Source organism: Theropithecus gelada, chromosome 6 (assembly GCF_003255815.1).
Source record: "Theropithecus gelada isolate Dixy chromosome 6, Tgel_1.0, whole genome shotgun sequence".
Classification (NCBI taxonomy): domain Eukaryota; kingdom Metazoa; phylum Chordata; class Mammalia; order Primates; family Cercopithecidae; genus Theropithecus; species Theropithecus gelada.
In genome coordinates, this window is record NC_037673.1 from 90,487,606 (window position 1) to 90,513,205 (window position 25,600).

Consider the following 25,600-nt stretch of genomic DNA (forward strand, 5'->3'; position numbering starts at 1 on the left):
CCAACTAAGAAATATGAACATAGAAATACTGTGTGAAGTGAAAACATAATCAATGATGAGTGGAGAATAAGAACAAGAGCAGTTCACTTCTACCTAACCGGAAATTAAAATTAAAATGATTGATTCAGGTGACTGTTGACTCATTTATCTGTTCAGAAAAGCTCATACCTATGAATTAAGCACTTCTGCTTCAGCCTCAACATAAAATATAATTATATAGAAATAAATTCACCTAGCATTTTGGCAATATTTGCAAGAAATATATTCTCAATGGGGCTAAATTTCTAGTGCTGCTTTCTACGGAATAAAAGTGCATAAGCCATTCCTAGATCTAAAAATGTTTGTGAGGCTGCCTCTATAGAATTTATTTTTAGCAACAATATACTCTTAATAATTTACTAGGCATTGAATTACAAGAGGAATAACTATATTAAAACAACATAAATGAAACATGTAGTAAAAATTCTTCAGGTCATATTTTTAGTCTCTGTCATTCTGTATACAATAGGAAAGCTTTCCTTTGTGTGTTTGGGATTAATTTAAATTCTTAAAATTTTTTTTCTGATTCAAAAGGAAATGTCCTTTTGTCTTAGAATATGCATGGATGAGGTAAAATAACAGACAGCAGTCTTTTAATTCCATAATTCACATAAAATGAAACAATAAAGCAGCATTTAAACAATCTTTAAGGTATATAATTCACATACCCGACATTTGCTCATTAAAGCAGCATATTTTTTTGAGGTTTTAAGATCAAGGCAAATAGCTTTGCTGTTGGAGCAATTATTATTTAAAACAAGAGGCAGCACAGCTTTGATTGATAACCTGAACTCATTGTCTCTCCTCTGGTAACAATAAAAAATAATTCACTTCACCTTCTCATGATATCCTTGTTTCTATAAATGATCCCTCAGTCACTCAGCCTATAAATTGCTGAGTCATCTTTGACTTCTTCATTTGATTCCCACCCACATCCAAATAGTTGTCAAATCCCCCCCACTCCATTTCTGTATGACATCTCCCAATTGTCTTTTTCTTTTAATTCCTATTACCACTCATTTGGATCAGGCCTTTGAACAACAAAGGAGTAAAAAGTAAAATGATTGTCTTGCTCTTCCCTTACCCATCTGATTGTGGCCACCAGTGACAACAATTTGGGAAATATTTTTCACACTTTTGAAAGTCTTATGAAAACATATACACATACATATAGCTTTGTTTTTTTGTGGTTGGGCTTTCAGTTTTCCCTAGTTTTAAATAAAGAGAGTATCATATTTTGTCTATTATGAACAACTTCTAGAAAAACATCATGGGCACTTTTCTAGTCAATACATACACATACACCTTTCCCTTTAAAATGTTCTAGCTTTATTGAGTCACAATTGACAAAATTATATGATTTTCTGATATACAACATGATGATTCAATATACATATGTTTTGGGCAGTGATTACCGCAATCAAGTTAGTTAACACATCTCTCACCTCACTTGTTTACCCTTTTGTTTTGTTTTGTTTTGTAGTGAAGACATTGAAGCGAATTTCAAGTATACAATTCAGTACTCTTAACCATTCTTTGCCATTTCCATTTTGATAAGGTTATTTCTACTACAATGGACAAACATTATTTTGTAAAGTGACTTTATATTCTATCACTTTTCAAGTCATATTTTGGGTTGTCTGTGTATAGAAATCATATTGTCTGTATATAATGCCTTTTTGACTCTTATTTTCTAATATTTCAATTGCTTATTTTTAAATCTTATTGTGTTATCTTCCAAAGACTGTTAAAAAATGGTGAAAACTGTGAACATTTCTGAATTAGATTTGATTATAATGTGCATGCCTTTTAGTATTTCACAATTTAACACGACGTTTATGAAGCTTAGGCTTTTTCTTCTCTTAATTTATTTGGGCTTAAAAAAAAGCACAGTTGAATTTTATCAATAGATTTTCAGCATACGTTAATAAGATCATACAGAATTTTTGTTGACAGATTTTTCTAACATTCAATCATCTGCATATTTCCGGAGTAGATTCTACTTGGCACTCTGAATTTGTTCACTCTAATGTACAATCATGATTATGTTCAAAACTATCTATCATACGTCAGCATACTTGAGTATATCCGTACTTCTTAGGAAGGCATTCATAGCCCCCATGATATATTAAGTTGGTGCAAAAGCAATTGTGGTTTCTGCCATTAATTTCAATGCCATTACTTTTGCATCAACCTAACTCAAGCCTATCATTATAAACTGAGCCTTCACTTCTCTTCCACAAATTCTGGACCATTTTTACTTAACGGAATAGAATTTACACTTTAAAAACTTGTATCTTCATTCTTTACTCTTGACCAGGGCTGCCTTCTCTTCTTGTTTCCCATGTCTTTCTACCCAGTCTTCAAGGACCATTTCACTAGCACTTTATATCTTTCTTTTCCATTACCACATTCTATCTCAAATGTCATATTTGTCATTTTAAATTAAAAAAGTTTAAAATCAGGGAATAGAGTATTTAAGCTTCAAATTGAAAATAAATTATGCTAGAGGCTACAAGGATAGAAAGATGTCTTTACCAGCACCTGATCCAGCTGAGTAGAAACATCAATGGGGCGAATCCATGGGCAGTTTGTTCTCTCTCTTCTCCTACACTCATGTAATGCATCCAATTTGCTTTGGCACCCTACTTGAGGAACCCAGGTATACCCTTAGAATCCTTCTCAATACAGTGCTCCAGGCAGCCATTACCAATTGATAAAAATTAGCACTTAAAATCCAACCCTGTCCACTCAGGAGCTGTAATAAAAGACTGACTGTAATATACTGGAGGTATGAAGTCATTGGGAGAGAAGGACAGTGGATCAATTATGATGGGAGAAGACTCTCAGGAGACCTTATAAAGATAACCACGGAGCAGGGTCTGAAAATATGTGTAGAACTTTGACAAGTGAAGATTTGGAAGGAGGGAGCATCAGGAAAAATCAACATGAGCCCAATGGTAAGCAGTCACCAAAAAGCGCATCACTAGATTGCATGAGAAATAAGGTGGAAAGGAAGACTGATGTACAGTGAGGCCCAGCTAAGGAGGTTTCAGTCTGTAGGCAATGTCAAACCATCCCAGGCTTCTGAAGACAGAAACAACAGAACCAGGCTCCAGGGAACACACACTTACTGCCTTACATGTTTTATGCTCTGGGCCAAATGCTTAGATTTTAGCGATGAACAAAACTCAGGCCTTTTCCCTCTGTAAGAGGGGTGAGAGTAGAGAAATCCCGTGGATCTAGAAATTATTTAAAAGGATTTACAACTGTTCAGTTTAAGTCATTTTAGGTCAGTTTAAGTCTTAAACTGTTCACTTTAAGAGCCTGATCTGACCAGTGGTAACAAAAACAAAAGATGGATTTGAGAGATTGAGGAGATTCGATCAACTGAATTTGCAACTGACAAGATGTGGGAGATGTGGGAAACAGTGGGCGAGTCACACCGAAGTTTGAGCTGTGCTCCTGGGAGGATGGTAACACCCATAGTAGACAGCAGAAATGAGAGGAGGTGCAACTCCAGGGCACCACTGTGTCAGCTCCAGGGATCACCCAACTCCATCAAAGAACATCAAGAACTTTAGAGGATCTAGAGACACATCTCCTCTCAGGCTCACTATAATGGTTCCAAGAAGAAAATCAGCAGGCTGACTATGGAGGGATGCCGGAAACAAATGTGTATTTTTTATTGTAAAGTATCTTTTAAAAAGTGTTCATGAAGCTTCCAAACATAAAGCTATCTTAGGAAATATGTATCTGAAGTGCTAGGCTCTCATATATTAAAATCTCTAAAACAAACTTTGTTCACCTCTGAAATTTTAAATATCCTGAATGATATATCTAAGTTGTCTGCTCTTGTGGTCTGCTTTTTGTAACCAAGAAAATGGTACTTTCACAGAATTGAACAGCTGTAAGAAGTTAATAATCTGTGCAGTTATTTTTAGAGCCTGTCTTCCTGATAACCTGTAAGCTCTATATAGGCAGAGGCCGTGCTTGTTTTGTTCACAGGTATATCCCTCCAAATCCCTGGCACTTAGCAGAGTTCCTGGCAAGGAGTAGGTGCTCAGTACATGTTTTTAAATGAATGAGCTAAGACATTAATAACTGATAAGAGCTTAATTTCTAAAACTCTTCCCAGGAGCGTTTGCATTTTCAGAGGTCAATTAGAGAAAGAGTAGCAATGAAAGACATGATTGTCTAATGGAGGAATCCTAGGTGGGAGGAATCATGGGCAGGAAGGCCAATTGGGCATTCAGGGAGTCCTTTATGTTTAACCTCTCCTTATTCTTCATTTATTATTTCAATGTGATTTATTATGCCAGACCTTTAAATGCCAGACACCTTTGATAAGAGGTCTAGAACATGAAACTTTATAATTTTGTAGGTTTAAATGCTACCTCCCTAATGAAGTCTTTTATATTACTCAAATAAAAGTTACCCTCTCTTCTCTCTGCTAGCCCATTCTTTTCTTTTCCTGCTTCTGTAGACTGGATTTCTTAAAGCCAAATGATGCATCATATAAACATTTAGAGATTCAAGACATAAACTGGAGGGAACACCAGGTGCTCTCTGGAATTAATCTCTCTTCTTTAATTGCTGTAATCTAGCTATTTCCTAGTATTCTACTTTTGAACATCTGTTGCAGAAAATACAGACTGGGTAAACCAATGTGTACTTCAAACCTCTTCAACCTTTAGATTCTGTGTAATAAAGAGGCTGAAAAGGTAAAAACTACATTTCCTTATTGTCTTTACAGCTAGGATTGTCCCATGTGGTGTAGGCTCTGCTAAGAAAATACACTTATATACCATGACAAATGCAGATAGAGGTGAACGTTATGAAAAAGAAGTGGTATGCAAGGAGAGCTAATTTTCTGGTAGTGTGGTATAGGTTCTTCTAGGGAAGCTATGGTGAAATTTAGTATCCTGTTCTTGGTATCATGAATGCCACACAACAGGCAGCAGTGACAAAGGCATTGCCACTTTAATGTGATTGGCATTTTTCCCAACAGTATTTCAATATCTAACCCTGGTCTTCTGGCCCTGCCTTTCCATTTACATCATCTGGTGTGGATTCTGTGTTCTGCCACTAAAAAGCCTCCTTGAATCAATGATTGATAGTAGGAGTGGTTGCAGGCAAGAGACAATGAGGGAAGTGGTCATCTGGCCTGGTTTATCAGATTAACATCCGAGGATGAGAGACACTAAAATGTCATGAGATGGTGAAACAGCTACTTAGTCTCCTACCAATAAAGAGCCATTTTAAAGTCAAGTCTTTGATGAATCCAGTGATTGCTTTGACAGAACATTTTGAAGGGTATAGGCAATGGGGAGGGCTGCCTTTTTCTAACAGCCCTACATTTAAAAGAGGAATAAACGATAAACTCAAAATTATGTGTATTTTATTTTGAATTGACAACAACTGTATATATATATATGGATACATTTGGATGTTTTGTTACATGTATACATTTCAGAATGAGAAAATCAGGCTAATTAACACATCCGTTACCTCCAATATTTATCATTTGTTTTGGTGGAAATATTTAAAATTCTCTCATTTTGAAATATTTTGAAAATCACAATGCATTATTATTAGCTATAGTCATCATGCTGTGGAATAGATCACCAGAATGTATTCCTCCTGTCTAACTGAAACTTTGTATCCTTTGATCAACATCTCCTGTTTCCACATCTATCTCCCTTCTTCCCACCCCTGCAACCTCTGGTAACCACGATTCTATTCTCTACTTCTATGAGTTTAAGTTTTCTATATTCCACATATGAGGAGATCATATATTTGTCTCTCTGTGTCTGGCTTATTCCACTTAGCCTGGGTTCCCAAACCCCAGGCCACACAGCAGGAGGTGAGCAGTAGACAAGCCAGAGAAGCTTCATCAGTAATTTACAGCTGCTCCCCATCACTCACATTACTCCCTGAGCCCCGCCTCCTGTCAGATCAGCAGTGGCATTAGATTCTCATAGGAGCACAAACCCTATTGTGAACTGTGCATGTGAGGGATCTAGGTCGTGTGCTCCTTATGAGAATCTAATGCCTGATGATCTGTCACTGTCTCCCACCACCCCCAGGTGGGACTGTCTAGTTGCAGGAAAACAAGCTCAGGGCTCCCACTGATTCCACATTGTGGTGAGTTGTTCAATTATTTAATTACATATTACAATGTAATAATAATCAAAATAAAGTGCACAATAAATGTAAGGCACTTGAATGGTCCCAAACAACCTCCCCACTCCCGGGTCTGTGGAAAAATTGTCTTCTACGAAACTGGTCCCTGGTGCCAAAAAGGTTGAGGATGGCTGCACTTAGTATAGTGTCCTCCAGGTTCATCCACATTGTTGCAAATGACAGAATTTCCTGCTTTTTAAAGGATGAATAGTATTTCATTGTGCATATATTCCACATTTTAATCCATTCATCTGTTAATGGGTATTTTGGGCATTTTCATATCTTGGTTTCTGTGAATAATGCTGCAATGAACATGGAATGTAGTCATCTCTTTCAGATATTGGTTTCAATTCCATTGGCTACATATCCAGATGTGGGATTGCTGGATTATGTGGTAATTCTATTTTTAGTTTTCTGAAGAAACACCATACTGTTTTGCAAAGTGGCTATGCTAATTTACAATACGGCAGTGTACAAGGTTTCTCTTTTACTCACATCCTTGTCGACACTTAACTTTCATATTTTTCATAGTAGCCAATCTAACAGGTATGAGGTGATATCTTACTGTGGTTTTATATTTGCACTTCACTGATGGCTATACATATTGAGGGTTTTTTTTCATATATCTGTTGGCTATTTGCATATTTTCTTTTGATAAATGTCTATTCAGGTCCTTTGCCCATTTTTTTTAGTAGGGTTATTTATTTTCATGTTATTGAGTAGTTTGAATTCTTCGTCTATCTTGGACTCTAGTCCCTTATTAGTGTATGATTTACAAATATTTTGTCCTAATCTATGGATGGTCTTTTCCCTGTTAATTGTTTTCTTTGTTGTGCAGAAGCTTTTCAATTTGATGCAATCCCATTTGTCTATTTTTGCTTTTGTTGCCTGTGCTTTTGCGGTCTTATCAAAGAAATCATTTCCAAGACCACAGAGCTTTCCTTGATTTTTTTCTCCTGGTAGTTTTACAACTTCAGGTCTTATGCTTAAGTCTTTAATCCATTTTGAGTTGATTCTTGTATAAAGAGTGAAATAAGAGTCTAAAATGGATATGGCATATCAATAAATGTGGCTCACCATATTCACAGAATCAAGGCCAAAAACCACCTTATAATCTCAATGGATACATGAAAAGCATTGATAAAATTCAACATTCTTTTATGATAAAAGCTCTCAACAAACTAGTTATATAAGGATTGTTTCTCAACCCGGTAAACATTATATGACAAGTCCATAGCTAACGTCATGCTCAACATTGAAAAGTTGAAGGCTTTTCCTCTAAGATCAGAAACAAGACAAGGATGCCCACTTTCAACACTCCTATTCTAGATAGTACTAGAAGTCCTAGCCAAGGCAATTATGCAAGAGAAAGAAATGAAAGGCATTCAAATACACACACATACACACACACACACACACACACACACACACACACACACACACCCCTAAAAGCCACCCCAAACTGTTAGAATTGATAATGGAATTCATTAAAGTTGCAGAAGACAAAATCAACTTACAAAAACCAGTGGTATTTCTATGTGCCAACAACAAACTATCTGAAAAAGAAATTAAGAAAACAATCCCATTTACAATATCATAAAAAATACTTAGGAGTGGATTAATCAAGAAGGTGAAAGATCTGTATACTGAAAACTATAGAACATCGATGAAAGATATTGGAGATGACACACAAGAAACGAAGGATTGCTCATATTCATGGATTAGAAGAATTAGTATTGTTAAAATGTCCATACTAATCAATGGGATCTACAGATTCAATGCAATCTCTATCAAAATTCCAATGACGTTATTCACAGAAATAGAATAAATAATCTAAAATTTGTATGAAGCCATAGACAATCCTGAATGACCAAAGCCATCTTCAGTGAAAAGAACAAAGCTGGAGGCATCACACTATCAGATTTCAAAATCTATTACAAAGTGATAGTAATCAAAACAGCAAGGTACTGACATAAAAATAGACATATTAACAAATGAAATAAAACAAAGAGCCCAGAAATAAACCCATACATTTATGATCAATTGAGTTTTGATAGAAGTGTCAAGAATACACAATGGAGAAAGTACAGTCTCTTCAATAAATGGTGTTGGAAAAACTACATATCCACCTGTAGACAAATGAAAAAAGCCCAAACTTTAAAATTCAGAGTTCTAGGTACAGTTTGAAGATTAAGACGTATCTCTGGTAATAATCAAAAGTTTGGGGGCTAAAGCCCAAAATCAGATGCAAAGTGCAAAGTTTTAAGTTGTAGATTATAACACAGGATAAATTCACAGCCTTATCAGGTCACTTATGGGACAGTCAGAAAAAAAATCACGGATGAGTAGTTAATGACCAGAGCATTCACATCTTCTATCTCAGCAAGCCACCATTTTTGCAGAAGGCCTTCCTGTCTTGCTTGAACTGCAGTCATTACCATACATGGTGATGCCAAATTTCCTTATGCTCAACTCCTCTTTCCCTCACTTTAGATAGACTAGTGGCTCCAGCTGGACTTCAGGAACTCTGAGGGTAGAACCCAGCCTGATATCAATTTTTTTTTTCCCAACAGCCCCTCAAGTAATTTCAATATGCAGCCTAGCTTGATCCTTGTGCCAATTATAGAAGCAAGTCTTTGTGAAAACTATGCACAAAGATTTTCCAGACTTTTCTTATTTATATCATGAAACACCTGGGTAATATGTGTGGGAATCAACAGAAGGGTCCCAGTGACTTTAGGCTCTCCTGCTTGGGAGGTCTTTTTACATAAATAAAGAGAGCTTCCACCAGAAGATATAAAGGTGCTGGTAAAATGAAAGTTGGGAACACCTCCCTACCTTTTCAGATTTTCATTACAGGAAAAAATAAAGGAGTTACTCTGTTAGCTGGCATGGTTGATTCTTTAAATTTTTAATTTTAATTTTTAATTTTTGTAGGTACATAGTAGGTGTATATATTTATGGGTTTCATGAGATATTTTGATACAGACATGCAATGCATTATAATTTCATCAGGTTAAATGGGATAGTCATCACCTCAAGCATTTACCCTTTGTGTTACAAACAATCCAATTAGTTACATAGCTTTAGTTACTTTACAACGTACAATTACATTATTTTTTACTGCAGTCACCCTGTTGTGCTAGCAAATTCTAGGTCTTATTCATTCTTTCTAACTACTTTTTGTACCCATTAACCCTCCCTTCTTCCCCTCAATCCCCAACTACCCTTCCCATTCTCTGGTAACCATCCTACTCTCTATCTCCATTGTTTTAATTTTTAGCTCCCATAAATAAGTGGAACATGCAAAGTTTATCTTTCTGTGCCAAAGTTATTTCACGTAACAAAATGATCTCCAGTTCCCTCCATTTTGTTGAGTCCAGCTCTGGCTGGACTTCAGGAACTCTGAGGGTAGGACCCAACCTGGTATCAATTTTTTTTTCCCAACAGTCCCTCAAGTAATTTCAATATGTAGCCTAGCTTGATCCTTATGCCAATTATAGAAGCAAGTCTTTGTGAAAACTATGCACAAAGATTTTCCAGACTTTTCTTATTTATATCATAAAACAGAATCTCATTCTTATTATCAATAAAAAGCAGGAGGGTTATTGTAGCACTGTACAGTGGGGGAAGAGTATGCCTAGCTTCCAGGGAATTTCCTGGTGTGCTCTTAGTATTACCATGCCAAGTGGATTGTAGATTGGTTACATTATTCCAAAAATGTTTCATACACTCAGGCCATGATCACTGCAGATTTAACTTTGTCTGTCAATAAAGCCCACTTAAAGTTAAAACTTCATGACAGACATTAAATTTTTTGACTTTTAAAATTTAGCAATGTTGTCAGAGATATCATTGATGATTTCTACTTAGTCACGATCAGTTTCTACGTAGTCATCTCTCCTACTTTCTATGATACTGAAAACATGTACAGTGAAATCTCCATTAAGTGGAAATCGAAGTTTTTTAAAACCTAATTTTTAAAAACAGAACTCAAAAGCCACAGAGATATTCAAAGTTCAATGAAGCTCAAGTATCTATTTGTCAAGGAAATACTATGAGTAGCTGGAAGTCAACTGATTAAGTGACTTTAAAGACCTCACACAGAATAGGAAAAGTTATGGCAAATAATGGGCACACCCCGGTATGTATATCAGCAATGGTGTCTAATTTACAGCCTCAACAGAAAGAAAAGCTTATGCTTGGTTCCAAGTAAATGCAACTCCCTTGCCCCTTGCTTATAGCTGATTAGACACGAGCTAGGTGTCTAAACTAAGGGCAGACAGTGAGCAGGCTGGCTGGTGCTAGGTTGTTATTTAGCAGAGAGTATTAGTAGGCAAAGATGATTTGAATGAATTTCAGAGAGAAGAAAATGTTAACAATGGCTACTAAGCTGAAGAGTCATAATAAAGAAGTTGGAGAGGTCATAAGGCCACGCGTAACCTCATGTCAGGAAACAGATGCTATAATTAAGCAGAAGTATGGGTAGAAAACTACATACAGTAGAGGATGGAGTGTGACATTGTAACAGACCAAGCAACCAAAACACAGTAATGACAATATTGGACAGGAGAGTGAAGATCCATGAGCTTTCACTGCTGAAAGCCTGAAGTACGTCTGGGAGCTGAGGGTCCACTGCTCCGTACTCTTGGATGTCTCTGTGGTTCCTGTTGACCTTCTTACCTCATCTGGCCTTCTTTGAGACAGCTTCAGTGAGACCTTGGCCCTTACAACAGAATAGAATAAGAAAAGAACGAGACCGAGCAAAAGAAGCCAAGGATCAAGAGAGCAGCCAGTTAACACAGGAAATCCACAAGTGTCGGAATACAGTAATATAGAGAAAGTGAGCTGCAGAGAGGGGCTGCAGACAGAAATCACTTCATCCACCTTCTTCCTCCACAGTTCTGTGTGATGTTCATGTTCAGCACCCCTGAGGGACTAGCTCACCACGCAAAGGCCAAATAAGGTTAATGCTCTGCAGCTACTAAGTGAGGAAAAACTTCATGTTTTTTTAAATGAATATTTCAACAAGAATTGGGAGAAAGTCTACGGTTAGGGTGACCATGTAACTGATCATTCAAAATGGGATACTTTGGAGAGTGAAAAAGAGTGCTATTAATAATGATATGGTGTACACAGGTAGAAACAAAACTGTCCCAGGTAAACTAGAATGCATGGTTATAGTGGTAAGTTAGCCCTCAGCTTACCAGAAAGCAGAAAAGTCCAATCTCCTGGTCATATCAAAGCTTTACTATACTTTGTTTGTGAACTGAATTACAACTCTAGGTTTAATTCTGGGGTTTTGGTTTCCCAGTGGCCCAAACTAAACAAAATGGGCCAATAAATACTCAGACCCAATAAATGGCAACATTTACTGCTGTTTAAAAAAGTATGAAATTCAGTGCTCCCAGAATGTCTTTTCTGGGACTCCCACAACACTGATTACTCACCCGTGGATTGTCTGCTAAACTGACTGCTCTGTGTGGCATTGCTTCATTATCACTAATAACCTTTCCGCCTACACATACAGTATATAAAATAACCTGAACCAAAGCAATTAAAATTCTCTTTTCTTAAGTCTTATGTAGATGGACCACTCTCTTCTTAAATTAGACCATGTAAGCAGACTTTGTGTTGCAAGATACAAATTTTGTTGAAGAAAGCACAGGTGAGATAGCAATTATTTAACTTCAGCCAAAAATACTATCCTCTCTGGTATTTGTTTTCTAATATTTAAAATAGGTAATAGATATCTCATAAACGTTGTTGTGATTACAAGATAAAATATGTAGGCTGGGCACAGTGGCTCATGCCTGTAATCCCAGCATTTTGGGAGACCAAGCTGGGTGGATCATGAGGTCAGGAGTTTGAGACCAGCCTGACCAACACGGTGAAACCCCGTCTCTACTAAAAATACAAAAATTAGCCAGGTGTGGTGGTGTGCACCTGTAATCCCAGGTATTCAGGAGGCTGAGGCAGGAGAATTGCTTGATCCTGGAGGCGGAGGTTGTAGTGAGCAGAGATCATGCCACTGCACTCCGGCCTGGGCAATAGAGCAAGACTCCATCTCAAAAAAAAAAAAAAATGTAAAAGTGTTTTGTAACTGTAAGAAATTGTTCAAATATAAGTGGTTATTTAGAGGCAGGTGATGAGGAGATCTATTATAAGATAGAGGAAATATTACAGGAGTCAGAGCACAAAAACATGGACACAAAGCCTAGTTATGGTATTAAATTGCTGTGAGACATAGGGAAACATTTTTGAGCTCTAGAAGTCTCATTTTCCATTTCTTTAAAAAAAAAATCCTTATGAATTTTCTTTTCTTTTCTCAGGATGCCTGACCAGAGACATTGGATGCTAGTTCTCCTCAGAAAGATCAAAGTGACTGTGAATGGACAAGTTCCAAAAGGGAAAGTGAGGGAAGGGAGCCAGGACCTCTTGGAGAACCCATGGGAAGAAGCTGGGGCACAAACAAGGAAAGCAGCAAGAATCTGGCGCCGATTGACTCCCAAGGAACTCAGACCCCATGGAAAGGCTTGGGGAGAGTGCTTCTCTGCTCCTCTCACCTCTCTGACAATCTCCTGACAGCCAGACTCTTGGGGAACCCCTCTGACCTTGTGACTCAGGGCAATGCTATCTGTGGTGATTTGGGAACCTCCTGGAGACAGAGAACTTGGTGGCCAGTTTGCACAAGAATGCTTGCACTCCCCTCAGCTTTGAACTTAGATATCAGGTGCCATACTGATTGTGCACTTGTGGTGCCACTGCCTTGCATGTGGTTTATCTGCCCTTGAGTTACTCCACCACCGAATCCTCAACAAATATACACCACAACCTGCTCCGACATTGGCAAGCACAGCTTACACTAAGAGCAGGGTCCAACTCCCACTCCCTACACAGAGAGGCAACGTTCTAGCAACGGAGGACAGATAAGTTGCAGAGTTGCCTGATCTGGCCTGGGGAAGAGGTTCTCACCTGAGCCCATTTTGGTGGTAGCCCTCAGAGGCGTATATCCATGGCCTGCACCTGCACTGCAGTGGGGAACCAAAGGACAAAGTCTCTGTGAACTGGAAGTCATGAACCCTGCAACAGGGAAGGAATAGGGAAGCAGATCATATTCCTGTTGGCTCAAGATAAGGAGCTGATGCATGCTCCACTACCTTCCCCCAAGACTTCAGTGCACCACAACACAATCTCTTCCTGCCAATACCCCTTCAGGGTGGGTGTTTCCACTCAACATCAGCCTACCTAACATCAAGTCAGCTCCTACTCTTAACTGCTATATACTGGACTGAAGCCTGAACTGTACCACCAAACACCAACCTTGCTACTAGAGAGCTTAGTACTAGTGCATGAGATAAGCTTCCTGAAACTCCACACTCTCAGCCCCACGGAAGGTCATATGTTGACTCATGCATATAATATACCAGTATAACAAGCAGCATCTGAAAAGCCACAGCATAGAAGCTATATACAACGAAGAGACACATACAGAGCCTTAGCTCTCTGCAAGTATCCGGAAAATAAGTCAATTGATCATATGCAACATACACCACAGTCAAACCCTCAAGGGAAAAATGATATTTTAAAAGTCTCATACAAATGATGGTGAATTCAAAAGTAAGAAGCAGATGAGAAGGAATAAACACAAAAACTCTGGCAGTACAAAAAGCCAGAATGTCTTGATACTTCTAAAGGATTACTCTCACTCTCTAGCAATGGATCCTAACTAAATTAAATACTTTGAAAAAACAGATAAAGAACTCAAAATATAGGTTGCAAGGAAACTCAGTGATATCCTATAGAAAGTAGAAGTCCAACACAAAGAAGCCAGAAAAGCAATTCAGGATATGAAAAACAAGATAGCTACATTAAAAAACAAAAAACAAAAAAACTCTAGAATAGAAAAATTCACTAAAGATATGCTTTAACAATAGACTAACCAAGCAAAGAATGAATTTCTGAGTTTGAAGATCAGTCTTTCAAATTATCTGAGTCAGACAAAAATAAAAAAAAAATTTTTAATGAACAAAGCTTTCAAGAAATATGAGATTATGTAAAGAAAACAAATCTATGATTTAATAGCAGTCTGAGAGAAAAAATGTAGGAACCCAGGGCCGGGCGCGGTGGCTCATGCCTGTAATCCCAGCACTTTGGGAGGCCGAGGCGGGCAGATCACAAGGTCAGGAGATTGAGACCACGGTGAAACCTTGTCTCTACTAAAAATATAAAAGATTAGCTGGGCACGGTGGCGGGCGCCTGTAGTCCCAGCTACTCAGGAGGCTGAGGCAGGAGAATGGCGTGAACCTGGGAGGCGGAGTTTGCAGTGAGCAGAGATTGCGCCACTGCACTCCAGCCTGGGTGACAAAGCAAGACTCCGTCTCAAAAAAAAAAAAAAAAAAAAGAAAGAAAGAAAGAAAGAAAAAGAAAAAAGAAAAAAGTAGGAACTCAGAAAACTTATTTAAGGGACTAGTTCAAGAAAATTTTCCTAATCTTGCTAGAGAGGTCAACATCCAGATACAGGAAATTCAGAGAACACCTGCGAGACACTATACAAGATAACCACCCCCAAGACATAGAGTTGCCTGATTTTCCAAGGTCAACATGAAAGAAAAAATCTTAAAGGAAGTGAGAGAAAAGAGCCAAATTACCTATAAAGGAAATCCCATCAAACTAACAGTGGACATCTCAGTAGAAACCTTACAAGCCAGAAGAGATTGGAGGCATGCTTTTAGCTTTCTTTAAGAGAAAAATGCTAGCCAAGAATTTCATGTCCTGCTAAATAAATAAAGTTTCCTAAACAAAGGAGAAATAAAGTCTTTTCCATATGAGCAAACACTAAGGGAATTCATCACCACAAGACCGGTCCTACAAGAAATGGTCAAGGAGTTCTAAACATGGAAAGAAAGAATGATATATGCTATCATAAAAACACACTTAAGTACAAGGCTCAGCTAACAATACTATGACAGGAACAAAATCTCATATGTTAACATTAACCTTGAATATAAACAGCCTAAATGCTCCACTAAACAGACATAGAGTGGCCAATGGGACAACAGCAACAAACATCCAATCTTTTGTTGCTTTTAAGAGCACATCTCATGGGGAATGACATCCACAGGCTCAAGTAAAGGGAAAATGAAGGATCTAGCACACAAATGGAAAACAGTAAAGAATTGTGGTTGCTATTCTTGTATCACATAAAACAGACTTTAAATCAACAACAGTAAAAAGGACAAATAAGGGCATTATATAATGATAAAAGATTCCTCCAACAAGAAGACTTAACTATCCCAAATATATATGCACTCAATGTTGGAGCACCCAGATTTACAAAACAAATACTGCTAGACCTAAGAAAAGAGATAGCCAGCCATACAATAATAGTAGGGGGCTTCAACACTCTACTGACAGCACTAGACAGATCATTGAGGCAGACAACTAACAAAGAAACTCTGGACTTAAATTGAACTTTTGACTAAATGGATATACCAGACATCTACATAATAATCTACCCAACAACCACAGGATATACATTCTCTCTATGCATGGAACATTTAAAAAATTGACCACATGCTTGGTCATAAAGCAAGTCTCAATAAATTCAATATAACTGAAATCATATCAAGCATCTTCTGAGACCACAGTGGCATTAAATTAGAAATCAATATCAAGAGGAACTCTCAAAACCACACAAGTACATGGAAACTAAAAAGTCTTGTTTCCAAAGAACTTTTAGGTAAATGACAAAGTTAAGATGGAAATAAATTTTTTTGAAACAAATTAAAATAGAGAGAAAACATACCTGAACCTCTGGAATACAGCAAAAGCAGTGGTAAGAGGTAAGTTTGTAGTGCTAAATGCCTACATCAGAAAGATATAAAGGTCTCCAATTAACAACCTAATATATGACACCCAAAACAAGCAAAACAAGAACAAACCAAAGCTAAAGTTAGCAGAAGAAAAGAAATAACAAAGGTTAGAGCAGAACTAAATGAAATTTAGACCAAAAAATTATGCAAAGGATCAACAAAATGAACAGTTGTTTCTTCAAAAGGATAAACAGAATTGATAGACCAGTAGCTAGAGTAACCAAGAAAAAAAGAGAGAAAGTTCAAATAAGCACAATATCAAATGACCCGGGTGACATTACAACTCAAACTACAAAAGATCAAAAGGAATACAAAAGTTCCTCAGAGACTATTATGAACATCTCCATGTACACAAATTAGAAAATGTAGAGGAAATGGATAATTTCCTGGAAACACACAACCTTCCAAGATTGAACCAGGAAGATATTGAAATCCCTTACAAAACAATGAGTAACAAAATAGAATCAGTAATAAAAAATCTACCAACCAAATAAAAGTCCTGAACCAGACGAATTCTACCAGATGCTCAAAGAAGAGCTGATACTAGTTTTACTAAGACTATTCCAAAAAACTGAGTAGAAGGGATTTCTATCTAATTCATTCTATAAAACCAGTATCATCCTGATACCAAAATCTGGCAGGGACACAACAACAACAAAAAACTACAGGTCAATATCCCTAATGAACATAGACACAACACTGTCAATAAAACACTAGCAAGCCAAATCCAGCACCACCACAAAAGGTTATTCATCACAATCCATTTGGATTTTATTTATGGGATGCAAAGATGGTTTCCACATACATGAATCAATAAATGTGATTCATTACATAAACAGAATAAGAACCAAAAACCATATGATTATCTCAGTAGATGGAGAAAAAGCACGTGATAAAATCCAACATTTTTTTCATGATAAAAACTCTCAACAAACTAGGCATTGAAGAGACATACCTCAAAATAATAAAACAAATTTACGACAAACCCATAGCTAACATCACACTGAATGGGCACAACTAGAAGCATCTCCCCTACAAACTGCAACAAGACGGATGTCCACTCTTACCACTCCCATTTAACATAAGAGTCCTAGCCAGAGCAATCAGGCAACAGAAAGAAATAGAAAGTATCCAAGTAGGAAAAAAAGGAAGCCAAATTATCTCTATTCACTGACAATGTGATCCTATAGCTAGAAAGTCCTAAAGATTCTGGCAGAAGGTTCCTATACCTGATAAATGAATTCAGTAAAGTTTCAGGATAGAAGATCAATGTACACAAGTCAGTAGCATTTCTATACATTAATAATATTCAAGCTGGGAACTCAATTAAGAATTCAATCCCATTTACAATAACCACACACAAAAAAACAAAATACATAGGAATACATTTAACCAAAGAGGTAAAAGATCCCTACAAGGAGAACTACAAAACACTGTTGAAAGAAGTCATAGATGACATAAATGAATGGAAAAAATTCCATGCTCATGACCTGGAAGAATCAATATCATTAAAATGACCATACTGCCCAAAGCAATCTATAGATTCAACACAATTCCTATCAAATTACCTATGTCATTTTTCATGGAATTAGAAAAAAAATTCTAAAATGTAAATGGAACCAAAAAGAGCCTGAATATCCAAAGCAATCCTAAGCAAAAAGAACAAAGCTGGAAGTATCACATTACATGACTTCCAACTATACTACTAGGCTGTAATAACCAAAGTAGCACGGCACTGCTACAAAAAGAGACACATAGATCAATGTAACAGAATAGAGAACCCCAGAAATAAAGCCACACACCCACAACCAACTGATCTTCAAAAACTTCAACAAAAATAAACGATGGGGAAAGAACACTCTCTTTGATAAATAGTGCTGGGAAAACTGGCTAGCCACATGCAGAAGAATGAAACTGGACCCTTATCTCTCATCATATATAAAAATTTATTTAAGATGGATTAAAGACTTAAATGGAAAATCTCAAACTAGAAAAATCCTAGAAGAAACCCTAGGAAAATCTCTTCTGGATATTGACTTATGCAAAGAATTTAAGGTGAAGACTTCAAAAGCAAATGCAACAAGAACAAAAAATAGACAAATGGGACTTAAGCTAAAGAGCTTCTATACAGCAAAATAAACAGTCAACAGAATAGACAGACAACCTACGGAATGGGAGAAAATATTTGCAATTTATGCATCCAACAAAAGACTAATATCCAGACTCTATGAGGAACTTTACAAAGTCAACAAGAAAAATATAAATAACTCCTTTAAAAAGTGGGCAAAAGACATGAACAGATACTTCTCAAAGGAAGATATACAAATGACCAATAACCATTTGAAAAATGCTCAACATCACTAATCATCAAAGATGCAAATTAAAATCACAATGAGATGCCATCTCACACCAGTCAGAATATTATTAAAAGGTCAAAAAATAACAGATGTTGGCAAAGACGTGGAGAAAAGGGAACACTCATACACTGTTGGTGGGAATATAAATTAGTACAATCTCTATGGAAAACAGCATACAAATTTCTCAAAGAACTAAAAATAAAGCTTCCATTTGACCTAACAATCTTACTACCGGCCATCTACCCAAAGGAAAAAAATTATATATTAAAAAAAATCTGCATTCATATGTTTATCACAGCACTGTTTACAATAGCAAAGGCATGGAATCAACCTAAGTGTCCATCAACAGTGATCTGGATAAGGAAAATATGTACATATACTACACAGAATACTATGCACTCTTAAAAAGAATGAAACCATGTTCTTTGCAGCAACAGGGATGCAGCTAGAGGCAATTATCTTAAGTGAACTAATGACGAAACAGAAAACCACATACTACATGCTCTCACTTATAAGTGGGAGCGATATAATAACTACACATGGTCATATAGATGGGAACAATAGACAACAGGAACTGCAAAAATATGTAGGAAGAAAGGGGAGTGAGGGCTGAAAAACTACCTATTGGGTACTATGTTCACTATTTGGATGATAGGTTCACTAGAAGCCCAAACACCAGTATTATACAATACAATCATGTAACAAACCTGCACATGTACCTCTTGAATGTATAATTTTTAAATATATATATATATATACTTGTGAAAATGTAAAGAAATAACGTAATTGAAAGTGTTTACAAAAGAGTTAAGTGATTTACAAAGTAGGTTCTTCCTGCTTTGTAAGTTTGTAGGTTCTTCTTCAAATCATATATTATGCATATAGTACTGCTAATGTTCATTAATGGTTAATCAGATATTAGAAAGAAGATAACAGATTATGCTTGGGTTAACTCTTAGGCTTTTAGTACTCTTGTATTGATTAATGACTGTTATCTTTCCTGTTTTACCAAAATAATATTTATTGGACCTGAGAAGAAGATAGATTTTATTTGTATTAACTCATCTGACCTTTTGTCTTTTTGTGAGTTCCCAAACATACTGTTTCTCCCCAAAGAAATTCAAATGTCATGAAAAAGTGCATAGCTACCAGTGAGTAAAACAACTCTGAGAGGGATAGGCTTGTCAGAAATAGGCATACTGCAGTAACTTGTTAATTGCTGTTACCTCCCTTGCCGTAAATGCTTCTGTTAACAAATGTTTCAATAGATTAAGACCAGTTCTATTTCCAAAATTTGGGCAATATATATGGAAAAATACTTTATTTAATACATGAATTTTTGAGATTATAACAATCTCAAAGAGGGAAACTTGTGTAGCAGATGCTCTGCTTGATGCTAAATGTTTGGGATTTTGCTGAAGAATCCTTCTACTGCTTCTATGGATTTATGTCTACAAAACTGGCAACCACAGATCCTCATCAGCTCTTATGAAACCAAAACAAAGAAGCCTCCTTATTAGACTTAAGCACATATCTCTACTTCTTTTGGAATAACTCTATAGTGTTCCCCTTTTCCCTGTGATTACAAATTGCTTTGTATCTGGGTTTCCTCGTCAGAACCCTAATCTTTATTTCTAAGGTAACTTCAGGAAAAACCAAAGAACCAAAGGAATATTTTAGTGTTTCTATCACATATCAACTTTATTTAAATGTCCTATCAATCCTACCCGTAAAATTAATTAGGTATCTTTCAAAAAAATGTCAAAAATATCTAGATAGAATGAATGTACTACTTCTTTTATTCCAACACTTGATTTTCTTTGGAGAAAACCATGGGGATTATAGTTTTTCTGAATAGAAAATTAGCAAATCTTAGAAATCAATTTCCAACCTCACACACTCCTTCCCACATTCAAGCTTACCCTACCCTCATCCAGCATTTCATTATTTCACTCATTCACTCACTCATTTTTGAATCCCATATTGGATACCCAGCACAAATTAATATTACAGAAAACACAGAAAGATGTTTGGATATACTGTTGGTCTTCAAAGACTATCATAGAAACAGTTTTGCATGTGAAGTTTAAATGCCAACATGGAAAAACATGACAACAGCAGTTTTATGGTAGTAAAGGAGAAGTCCTCACCTCCTTCAACCTGCCTCTTCCTTTTGTTCTGAATTTGGGTTTGAAGCATCTTTTGGAATGATCATACACCTAGACTAGAAAGCCCAACATCAATTACACCTGGACCCCCAGGGCGTAGCCATCAAGTCCTGTCAATTCCATTCTGGAAATATTTCTTTAACTGTTCACTGAGACATTTAAAATGGTTCTTACGGAGCATTTTGAATGATGTGGGCAAATGATTAGGAAAAAGCAATGAGGTGAAAAGTAGCATGCAAAACTGCATACATAATATTAACCAGGTTAAATCTACCTATGCATTGCCAAAAAGACATGAAGGAAATATGACAACATGTTAACAAGAGCTATTATATAACAATGAAATCAAGGGCAGTCTTATTTTCTTCATACTTTTTAGAAGTTTTCCAATTTTCTCTAGATGTGTAGTATATATTGTTCTAATAATGTTAAGACTTTAAAATAAAAAATAACAACGGCCCGGTCCGGTGGCTAACGCCTATAATCCCAGCACTTTGGGAGGCCAAGACAGGTGGATCACCTGAGGTCAGGAGTTCGAGACCAGCCTGGCAAACACAGTGAAACCCCATCTCTACTAAAAATACAGAAAATTAGCTGGGCATAGTGGCAGGTGCCTACAATCCCAGCTACTTGGGAGGCTGAGGCCAAGGGAGAATCGCTTGAACCCAGGAGGCGGCGGTTGCAGTGAGCCGAGTTCACACCATTGCACTCCAGCCTGGGCAACAAGAGCGAAACTGTCTCAAAAAACAGAAACAAAAGCAAAAGCCAAACAACAACAACAACAACCTACTTATTCTCTGCTGTTTCCATCCTTTGATGACCATATTAAAGATACTATGGAATAGAGTTTCAGAAACTTGCTTTGATTCTACAAATACCATCATATGGGGCATAGCACGCCAAAGTGCCATTCTCATTTACATATGAGTTTAAAACAAAACTCGCGTGTATTTTATTCCTCAAACATTCTAACAATCTCATGGTCACAGGTGCACAGCTGTGGATGAAGTAGGATCTCATACACTCAATTGTGCAAATAGCAAGTTATTCCTTCCAGGTATAACTAAAGCATGAACGTGGAATTAATCATGGAGCCTGGCACAAAGTATCTGTCGGTGAATATTGTGATTTATTTTCATTATTTACCATTTTTGTAAATTCTGGTTGGAGAAGTTATTACAAAGTTTCCAAGAAACAAAATAAATAACATAGTATTGGATTACAACCCAAAGAATAAAATATACATCTATGATACTATACCAATATAAACAAATTATTTGAATACATAAATAAGTAAATGGGGAATAACAAACAAATCTATGGTGCAAAAGAATTCAAAATAATTGGTCTAGATGCTCCTCCTCAAGGAGAGAGCGCACCACTCCCCATTCTCAAGTGTGGGCTGTGTGTAATGATTTCCTTTCACAGAGTTCAGTGGATGGAGAGGAAAAGAATAACCAGAAAAACCTGACAAACTACGTCATGGAAGGTGTATTAGTGATAAACGAGCCCAACTCTCTTCACCATCTCTTTTCCCTTCCCCATTTCACAGATGAAAAACTGAAGGTGATGTATTTAAGGGACACATGTAAACAGTGTTTACGTTTAACCAAAATAATTCTCTAGTACTGCTGATAAACCCTTTTTAACTCCAGGTAGCTTTGAGAAAGATGTGGTCACCAGTGACCACACGTTAGGCTGTAAGTCAAAAGGCTTGAGATTTTCTTTCATCACCTTCATAAAACTAACTTTACTGCCTAAGCAAATAACTTACCTCTTCCAGCCTCAATTCCTCATCTGTAGTAAAGAAGGCTAATCTATAATACTTCCACATTTCCTTCATGCTTTCAAAAGAAAAGAAAGCAGGCTCTGGTAGATTTATTTTTTTTTCTATTCAAATCCATCACTCAGTAGCTTGGGTTCTCACTCTTAAAATGGGGATAAAAATAGCACATACCTAACAGAATTTTTGTGAAGATTAAACAGAATAATACGTGTGAAACACTTAGTATCCTATGGTAAAAATGACATATTTAGACCTTGTCTTTGTACTTTCAAAATGACAGTCTAATTATAGATAAGAACCTAAATTTGATGGTTTGAAAGATAGATTAGTATCTAATTGAGACTTTAAGACACATTCATAAAGGAAGTGCTTTAAAGGAGAAAAGTTCTGGACAGTTGTTGGAAGTGGTTTTCAGGGATAAATATTGAGATTTCTTCATATTCGCAGCTCTTTAGAACTCTTCACCCATTAATTGAAATGCTCTCACCTGAGTTCAATTGTGTGAGAAACGCATATCATTAATTTTTCATGCTTACAGTGGGGAAAGGGGGTTGTGGGCTGAGGCATAAATAATAATGATTAAAGAAGGCCAACAAATCAAAAATACATTTGTAACTCCTTTTGAAATATGCTTTTATGCTTGTTTCTGAGATTTAAAATTCTAAAATGTCAGTACCACAGGACGAGTATTAATTTGATTTACTCAGTAAACAAGTCTGTGATAGAGAAAGGTGTCTCACGAGGGTTTTCCATACATAAATAATATCTATTGAATTAATAAATGTGAAAACAGGATCTTCTATAGATAAAATGTAAGTCCCAGAAATTATCAAAAGTTGACTGTAGAAGCTAAGCAAATATAATACAAATAAATGCTTAGCTTATTCAGTTAACTGATATTGTTTAAGTATTCCAAAGACATCGCTAGAACAAAGTGAACAGGAGTTTATGAGTCTTCTCAGTACTTCTCGCAAAAAAAAAAAAAAAAAAAAAAAAAAAAGAAAGAAACAGAAAAAAAGATCTAAACTGCCAGAACTTGAGGACTATCACTTGAGCAAACAACATTAGGTGTCACTGCTAATTTTTTAAAACTTCTTCATAACAGCATTAAACGGCTACTGTAAGATTGTCAAACATTTCTTAGTAACCAGTATTCACTGTGGGAGCTTCATCTAATTAATTATAGAAAAATATACAATTCATCTTGGCATGTGAGGTCCCCCCCTACCTGCTGAAATTGTTCTGCTTCTAACAGAAATTTTAAAGAAGGCTGGGCACGATGGCACATGCCTGTAATCCCAGCACTTTGGGAGGCCATGGTGGGCAGACCACCTGAGGTCAGGAGTTCCAGACAAGCCTGGCCAACATGGTGAAACCCTGTCTCTACTAAATATATGAAAAAATTAGCCAGGCATGGTGGTTCACACATGTAATTTCAGATACTTGAGAGGCTGAGACACCAGAATCACTTGAATCTGGGAGCAGAACGTTGCAACGAGCTGAGATTGTGCCACTGCACTCCAGCCTTGGTGACATAGTATGACTCTGTCTCAGGAAAAAAAAAAAAAGAAAGAAATTTTAAAGACAAGTTTTTGGGCTAAGTGCTCCCTGAGCCCACGCAAGGACACAGATAACTTCCAGATAACTGCCTGGGAAGTAACAGCCCTCTTGACAGTGCCCGGATAAAATGAACAAGGTGGTGACATGTATTGGTTACTTTCCCATCATGTGTTTCTATCTTTCCATGTCCAAACAGCCCCCAGTCTCCTCTTCATAACTGATGTGGTTGTGGGGAAGCTGGCTTGCCCCTTAGCTCAAGGGGTGGAAAATAGCACAAAGATCAAGCCAATCTAAACCTCTGACCTGATTCAGGGTTGGGTATGTGACCTAAGCTCTTTCAATCAGGGTAAATCTTGGGACTTAGTTGAGAATGCTGGAACACAAGGGCTCAATCTTTCTTCCTGGTTGAGAATGAGAAAACATGTAGGTAGCTGTGGGAGTTGGCAGCCATCTTGAGTTTAAGAATGGGGTAATTTAGAAGGCTAATAATGATGGAGGCTGGGTAGAGAGACAGAAGTACACTAGATTCTTGTGACTTTTGGTTGAACCATTGAGTTAACCTCTGGATTTTCTGGTTATAGGAGCCAATTGATTTCCTTTATAATTTAAGTCAGTTTGAGTTTTTTTGTTGTTGTTGTTACTTGCAACCCAAAGCATCCCAATTATGAATTAGCTAACACTGATGGAACACAAATTTTGTCTGATTTGTTTTACACAACAAACCTAAGAAATAATTATGCTTATCATACCACTTTTACAGATGTGGAAACTGAAGATTAGAGAGGTTGTATAACTTCCTTCAGCTGGGAAATAGTGAAATGAGATTCAAACTATTCTGTCTAATGCCAAAAACCCATGCTCTAGAAGAAAGAAAAGCAAGCAAGCAAGCAAGCGAGAAAGTAAATTAGATACCTGAAACTATGTGGTAATTTTAACTTGTCAGCCCTAATTATATAACTTCACTTAGCTATAAGTTCATATCAAAAAGAAAGGGTTGGTTGTAGTCAAGGAAAAAGTACTTTAAATGTTTAATATCAAAAGTTTTTAAATCATCAATCTAGAACCTTTCTCATGAGAAAGATAAGTTTCCTTGTGTTCTATTACTTACTTGAAGTAATTTGGGGGGCATTTTTTGGCTTCTAATAAAATGTCTTTGGTGTAATTAACTAAAACTAATTAGCTGGATAGTATTTTAGGATATAGGCCTTGTTCAACATATATAAAAATTGGGGGTTTATAATTAGTAAATAGAATATAATCATATATACTGCCTTTATATCAGTTCATGTAGTATGGAAATAGCTTTCTCCATCCCAGAAGTTGTAGGAAAAATATTCCCTAAGGAAGTAGTATATTTTAATTGTAAAAAATGTTTTATTATTCCAAAGATTAACATATACTCCTTCATTTTACAGAAAAATATTATTCATTTTTTTTTTTTTTTTGAAGCTTGTTTCCAACTTCACATCCTTCAACTGAATCTGTCCCCTGTTTCTAAGTGTGAGTTGAAAAGACAGAACTCTACCTGTGAGCTCAGCATCTCACTTTCTACAGAAATTCAAGTTCAAAATGCAAAAGTCTGAAGACTTTGGATCTTGTTTTCTCAAACTTATTGCTTCATCACTGAAA

General features: G+C 36.6%; 1 protein-coding gene across 5 annotated transcripts in view; it reads right to left on the reverse strand.

Moving 5' to 3' along the window:
• The window catches only part of MCTP1 (multiple C2 and transmembrane domain containing 1), a 594,727-nt gene that overhangs the window by 310,418 nt on the left and 258,709 nt on the right, over positions 1-25,600 (reverse strand). The window lies entirely within an intron of this gene.